The sequence below is a fragment of the Oreochromis niloticus genome, linkage group LG16 (assembly GCF_001858045.2).
Source record: "Oreochromis niloticus isolate F11D_XX linkage group LG16, O_niloticus_UMD_NMBU, whole genome shotgun sequence".
In the NCBI taxonomy this organism is placed as follows: domain Eukaryota; kingdom Metazoa; phylum Chordata; class Actinopteri; order Cichliformes; family Cichlidae; genus Oreochromis; species Oreochromis niloticus.
The window spans coordinates 24,539,842-24,546,929 of record NC_031987.2 but is presented as its reverse complement, the minus strand read 5'-3'; the positions used below and the strand labels follow the sequence as shown (position 1 = coordinate 24,546,929).

Sequence of the window (7,088 nt, the reverse complement as noted above, 5' to 3'; positions counted from 1 at the left end):
ACCTTGGAGGGCCTGAGATGTCCCCAGAGAGGTGGCGTCTGATACCCAACCTGACATATAGACACAAACATCCATTCCCACCCTCATGCTCTCATAGGCAATTATTCCACACTCAACCAACGCGGAGACAGACATAAAGAGACGCTGTACACACAATCACTCTCCCCAAGCGTACTCTAAGAACCGGGTCTGGGTACCCTTGCCCCTGGAGGGGAAACTGCACCCAGACCCAGGTGGTGTTACCCTTTTCCCTGCGGTGGGGAGAAGCAGACCGCCCCGACTCCGCAGCAGCAGGGAGGCCCCACATTCCAGACCCCAGTCGGACGGCCAACTCCTCCTCCTAGCCCCCCCGCTCCAGCAGGCCGCAGAGAACGGGGGTGTGTGAAGACTCCAAACCTCCCTCCACCCGCTATCCAGACTAACAATTGGGACATTGAATGTTACCTCTCCGGTGGGGAGGGAGTCTGTGATTGTCTAAATTGGAGTCTGTTCTATACCAAATGCAGAAAAAAATGTTTTAAGAAAGCAATTAAGTTCATGTTCCAAAAAATATGATTGTTTGCTTGCAGGACACCAGGAGAGATGAGTCCTCCGTCACAGATGGTGTGGTCAGTGAAGATGGTCGCCTGCAAGTTCAAGCTCATTGCATCTCCAACCCACATCCACTGCCAGTGTACTTAAGGGAAGTTAAAGACTTTCTTCTGCACCTACATTTGGATCACCTCGATCCATGACAGTCATTCAGGCAGTAATGCCTGGACTGGAAACAAGCCATCCTTAAAATAATACAACATTCCAGCTCCTGTGTTGGGATGAAAAACAAATGTGTTGTTTAAATTAGAGACTGCACTTGTGACAGAACAATAAATATTTTATTTTGATTATATAAGTAATGTAAGTACAAAACAAACTGTGGTAGACCTAAACTTATTTTCAGAATAATTACATCTGTGACTTTGTTTCATTGTAAGATTATAACAGTGATGGCAATATAATTGTTTGTTGTTCAGCAGAACAGTGTCCAGTATGTTGGCTGTTATACTTTGTTGTGTTTGAAAATAAAAGTTGGGCTGATTTTAACATCATTACAAAAAGTGTTGTTAATTATTTTTAATCATATTCAGGTTACCACAAATTGTTTTTTCATTTAGTTGAACTTGGAATGTTTGTCAGTAGGTAAACAATTAGTATTGTACAGTCAGAAATATCAAGTTATTCTTAATACTGTAGACTTGCAATGTACAAGTTGTCCTAACAGTCATCTTAAGTAAGCTTTACTTAGTTTTTTTGAGGCAACGAGTTTACATATTTTTTTTTAGTTCTGGGAACTAACAAGGCTGTACAGTGTACTCAAAATGAGTAAGTTGCCCTAACTTAGTCATTTTTAGCTAAGCTTTACTCAATTTTTTTGAGGCAACGAGTTTCCTTAGTTTTTTTTTAGTTCTGGGAACTAATTAGATTTTACAGTGCTGTTGTCTTTGCTTAATGATTGTTTTTAGTGTTGACAATCCACATTGCTGGCATTGCATCTTTCAACATGTTTGTGGGTGGATTTGAATGCACCAGGTGTAAGTGCAGCCACTCAGCCTCTACTTAATGTGGTCATAGAAGCAGGTGCAGATGTATCACAAGTTAATCTAGTAGTAGCACTTGGCCACAGGTGGCAGTAGTGGACTGACCTCATTTGAGACTGCTCCAGCTGCTATGTGATAGTGGATCTGCTACAAATTGAAGATCATATGCAAGTTTTGGAAATTAACCCTTGTATTATGTTTTTTTTAAAAATGACATTGAATATGTTGCGGGTCATTTTGACCCGTACTGTGTAAATCCACTCAGAATTGTCAAAAAACTGCAATAAAACAATAGCAACTTTATTTTCCATTAGATAAACATGTAGAACACAGACATACAACAGTTTGACTTTCCATAACTATTTTTAGGAACAATTTGGTAAAGGTTTTTCATTTTTACAAACACATTTCTTTTGAACTTGCCCGACGTTCTCAGTTTTTCAATGTTCAACATTTTCAATTTTGTCCACATCATGGACAGAATGTAACTATGTGCTTTCTGCAGATGTACTTCTTGCATTTCTCACAAAAAGTGCTTGTTTTAAAACATGAATCTTCCTAACTTAGATTTAAAACAAAAGATTTCTACGTCTCCTCCAGACTCAACAACAGATGACAAACCAATCGACACACCTGAGTCACTGACTTTCTTAAATGCACTCACTCTCACTGGCTCTGTTTATTACTAATCACTGTGTAACTGCTGTAAATTCACAGTAACTGCCATCTCCTTACAAATGTTTATTGGATTAACCACACTTACCAACTCTCCAGCCATGTTGATGGATTGCCTATATTGGCTGAAAATATTCATTTCCAGAGAAAAGACACAGGCAGACTATGCTTACAGGATGTGATGTCACAACACTAATAAAATATTGATGTGTCATGTTTGTCCAAGGCGTATTTCATTGTTATGGAAAAAGAAAATATCAAAATCACGATGAGCAATTGGAGTGGTGATTTCTATAACTTTGTGTATATAATTTGGAATTTTTTTTTTTTTTTTTTTTACAAATGTAGGCCAATAATAAATATGACATAATTTCATTCATTTCAAAGGTTTATTTGCATGACGCACAGACACAATTGAAAAGTACAAATGTATTGTGCATGAAACGAATTCAAACGTGGTGCAGATGTGTGTCACAAGTTGATCTGGGTGTAGGCCAGGGGTCGGCAACCCGCGGCTCCGGAGCCGCATGCGGCTCTTTAGTCCTTATAGTGCGGCTCCGCGTGGTTTGGGAAAATAAATTAGAAGTATTTCGCTGAAGTGTATTTTATTTATGTTAGTTCTTTTAAACTTGTACACTCTTAGAAGGGATGTGTTAAAATTGACACATGATGTGTTAAATTTTAACACATGTGCTGCATCAGCTCAGGGACAACACATGATGTGTCAGTTTAAACACAATTAATGTGTCTGCTCCTTTAACACATCTTCTGTGTTAAAAAACGTAAACACAAGGATGTGTTATTTTGACACAAAGATGTGTTAAAATGTGTACATTTCAATTTTTGAAAAAAAGGAGAAAAAAGATAGGTATATATGATATTTATTGAATTCCATTTTTTATTTAGCATATTATAAATCATTACAAACTGAATAAACAACAACTGTCAGAATATTTTCAATTAAAAAGTTTTAAATTCAATTTTAGCCAAAGCTATATCACAATTTTTACTTGACAAAATCAAACAAAATTCATATCTGACTAACTTTCTATCTCTCTAGATCATTAAAATGTCAAAAAATTGAAAAAAGGGCAAAATATATTATACATATATATATATAATATAATCATGTCCAGACAATACATGAATTAAATTTTTTTAAAGGCAACAATTGTCATCTTCAACAAATTGTCAACATTCAACAAATGTGCAGTTGCATGCAAACAGAAAAACATACATTTTGGCGATTATAGCATCCAGGTTATACAATTTTGTACAGCTAATATAAATATATAATATAAAAATACAGCTTATTAGCATCAAAGCTTGTCACTATATATAAAGGCCAAAAATCAAAGATTTCACCCAATCAGTTCATATTGTCTGACCTTTCCACTGCATAGGCATAAAAATGGTCAGAGTCCTGATAAGCAGTGTATTTGACAAAGATGCCAAATGAGGTTTCTCACCTTTGTGAACAGAGACTCTCTACATTTTGGACAGGTGAACATTTTGTACTTGCATGCTTTAATCTGTGCAATCAGCTCCAGTACTTTGGTTTTCCTTTGGGTGGACAGCGGCAGGTCATAGACAAACTCAAAGAAGGTGAAGACAACCGGTGCTGGATAGGACAAGTTACATACCCAGTACAGTTTGAAAAGTTTATCCACAACACACGTCTGGGCTTCATTCAGAGAAATGGTTACTCTGTCATTCTTAGCAACAATGATGTACTGCCTGGTTGCACTCTTTAGATCACTCTTGTTTCCAGGGCAGCTACTGATTTGAGCTTCGGAATGATACTGGCTTCCCATTTTCGTAAAAAGAGATCTGTCTTTCCTCCTGTAAGCTTGCCAAACTCCAAGTCCACCTTGTGGAGAGAAAAAACAGTGTTTAAGTTTAAAATAAAGCATTAAATACATGAAATCAAAAGTACATTCTGCCCATTTGGTAGCTGTATGGCTAAAATCAAACTTTACAGTATCACATTTCTGTTACCCACTTCCACATCAAGCTTACCTACACATTGAAACATAACAATTTACTTGGGGTGGTATTTGAATACAAGTCTATTATTCCTTAATTTTAGCTATGATTTGGGTCCCATCAGACCCTTAGAAAAAAATTAGGACTTTTTAGCTGATGTTCTAGCAGCCAATTTCTTATTTTGCCTGTCTGCGGTTTGTCCTGTAGAGCTTTTTGTGCTGAAAATAGTGCTGCTGAAAGCAGAGTTTCATACAGATTTAGGTGATTTTTTGTAGGTTTTTCACTTCCATGAGCAGTACTTCTACATTGTCATTTGATGTCCCTACTATTATAGTCATTTGGTGGTACGAGTAAGATTTTGGATCATGTGAAAAGTGATGCTCATTGTAATAAAAGCCCAGTGAATAATGATCCAACTCTGAAATTATAAAACTTTCAAAATATTCACTAGGAGCTCATAAACATACCTCCAAATGTATCCACTCCTGTTACATACTTTGTATGCAAAACACAACTGAGTGAAGAAGGAGTACATAAACCATTACCAGGAAACCAAGCAACTTACCAGACTTGGCATGTCCAAAAACCGTGGGTACTCTCTGAATATTCCAGCGGCAGTGGGGGAGTCCTTGCTAATCCAGGCTCTGCGACTGGTGTATGTTTCCTCCATGCCTGACATGATAGCTGGAAGGTTCTCAGCTGAGGGCCGCAATCTTTTGATCAGGGTGACCCACTCATCTGTGCTGCTGGTATTCCCATCCTCTTGCCTGAGCTTCTTGTCTTCACTACAGTCATCTGTCACTTTTCGCTTCTTATTCCGTCTAAGGTTGCGCAGTTTAGGAATCCACAATGGGAGACTGGACGTAATAATGCTCCTGAGGAAGAAAGGACAGAGGTATATGGGTAACAGCTGAGCAATTTTAACTAAGAAAAAAAAAGCGCTAATAAATAATGAGATAAAGGTTAAAAGATACACAGTAAGTGGAAACAAGTGCAATTTACAGTATGTAGTGGAATTTACATTATTAAAATGCTAAATTTACTTTAAAAAATTTACTTCTCATCTATAAAAGTGGTTACAAGGACTTTGACAGATTCTAAGTTGTCATATGCGTGCTGAAAAAAAGAAACACATGGCTAAATAAGTAAGATAATATGCATGGTCAAGTTGCTGTTGTGTTTTTTTAAATAACACTGACTATTACTTCCTCAGAAGGTCTGCATAAAACAGAAACTATATCAGAGCATGTTTCCAGCAATAAGCCTTAAAAAAGAATGCGCACATACTTTAGTTAATTATACTAGATGCAAAAACTGCTTTAACTGCTTAAAAAATAGTTATCTCTGTCAATATGAGGTATATTTCATGTTAAAGTTACTCAGTCTTTATTCCTATTATGTGCTAGCAAACGAATGGTCTCGGTGATAACTACATTTGCTATATTCAGAGCTAACAACAATATTGTCATTTTACACAACACTGCTACGGTTAGGCGCTGACTCTGGCGTTGCTCATAGACACCAGAATGCCTGTGGGAGCCGCTAGCTCAACTACAACACTGGTTCTAAGAGCAATTTCTGAATACTCTAATACATAAATAAAGTAAATAGATAAATACATGAATAAAGTAATACATAAAAATACTACCAAAACACATTTACTCTAATGAAGTAGGGCACTAAAGCCAAGAACTAATACTAAAATTAAGAGTAGGATATGTTAGCAAGACTGTTACATTAAGGTTAGCTAGGTATAGTTAAGCAGTAATTAACTTAAACTCAAAACTCCTATATAACTCCTATATTTTGTATAAATTCAAAGTTTCACATTCTTCCAGAAACCCGACATACTTTCAGTACATTAAGATAAACTGGTAAATTATACTTACTGTAAGGTCTGACAACATACTAGGCGATGTAACCTCCATCTTTGTCTCCTTTGTCTCAGTGGCGCGAAAACATAGCGCCCCCTTCCCGCCGCTGGTATGCATGTTGCTGGGCAGAATTTGTTTCACTTTTCAGCATGTGTGTTCTTACTCATTTCATTTTCTACTTTTACTTCACTTGTATTGCCCTAGTTCACATGTTACGGTCAAAATTAAGCCTGTTTTGTGTGGATACTTATGCTTATAGTATAGCCATGGCCATTAATTGGTATGCCATACACATTGAGAAATAAAAAATTTATCCTCTTTCAGAATTTTAGTACACCATACACACCTTGGTCCACATTACATTATAAAATGTGTTATTTGTTGAAAGTAATGAGGAAATGATTATGTAAAACAAACAATAACTAAACATTTTATTTATTCAGTTAATATAGTTTTAATACATTGTTCATCTACAATTTATTTCACTAAACAAAGGGCTAGCATCAAATTACTGCGCTGCTTTTAGGTCCTGTTGTTAGATTCCGAAAATAACACACAGAATGTGTTAAACTGTGCAACACATCAAGTGTGTTAAGCTTTTTACACATTTTTTCAATGTTTACACATTTTCTTACACATGTTATGCTAAAATTCACACAAAATGTGTTAATAGTGTAACAACACATTTTTTGTGTCAATTTTTAACACATCCTTTCTAAGAGTGTAGTTCTAAATTGGAAGATTATTGTGATATTGAAATATAAATATAAAATTATATTCTATTATTTTTTCCTCGCTCAATATAAGCGTCACACTCGCGGAAGCCGGTATTCCCGCCGAAACACCGTGCATTTATCGAGACTTTCAACCCCAGGTAGGCCAATTATGGATCTTCGGATCCACATTATGTCAGCAGCTCCACCGTGAACTATGTTAAAGACAAACACTGCTCACGCCTCACAGACGACAGATGACAGCT

General features: G+C 36.6%; 1 long non-coding RNA gene across 1 annotated transcript; it reads right to left on the bottom strand.

Moving 5' to 3' along the window:
• Window positions 1–3,114: 3,114 nt before the first annotated feature.
• Window positions 3,115–6,829, bottom strand: LOC109197691 (uncharacterized). The gene is made up of 3 exons (XR_002058813.2): window positions 6,125–6,829; window positions 4,801–5,110; window positions 3,115–4,119 (listed from the first exon to the last, which is right to left on the bottom strand). It is a non-coding gene; the product is annotated as an uncharacterized LOC109197691 (long non-coding RNA).
• Between the last annotated feature and the right edge of the window lie 259 nt (window positions 6,830–7,088).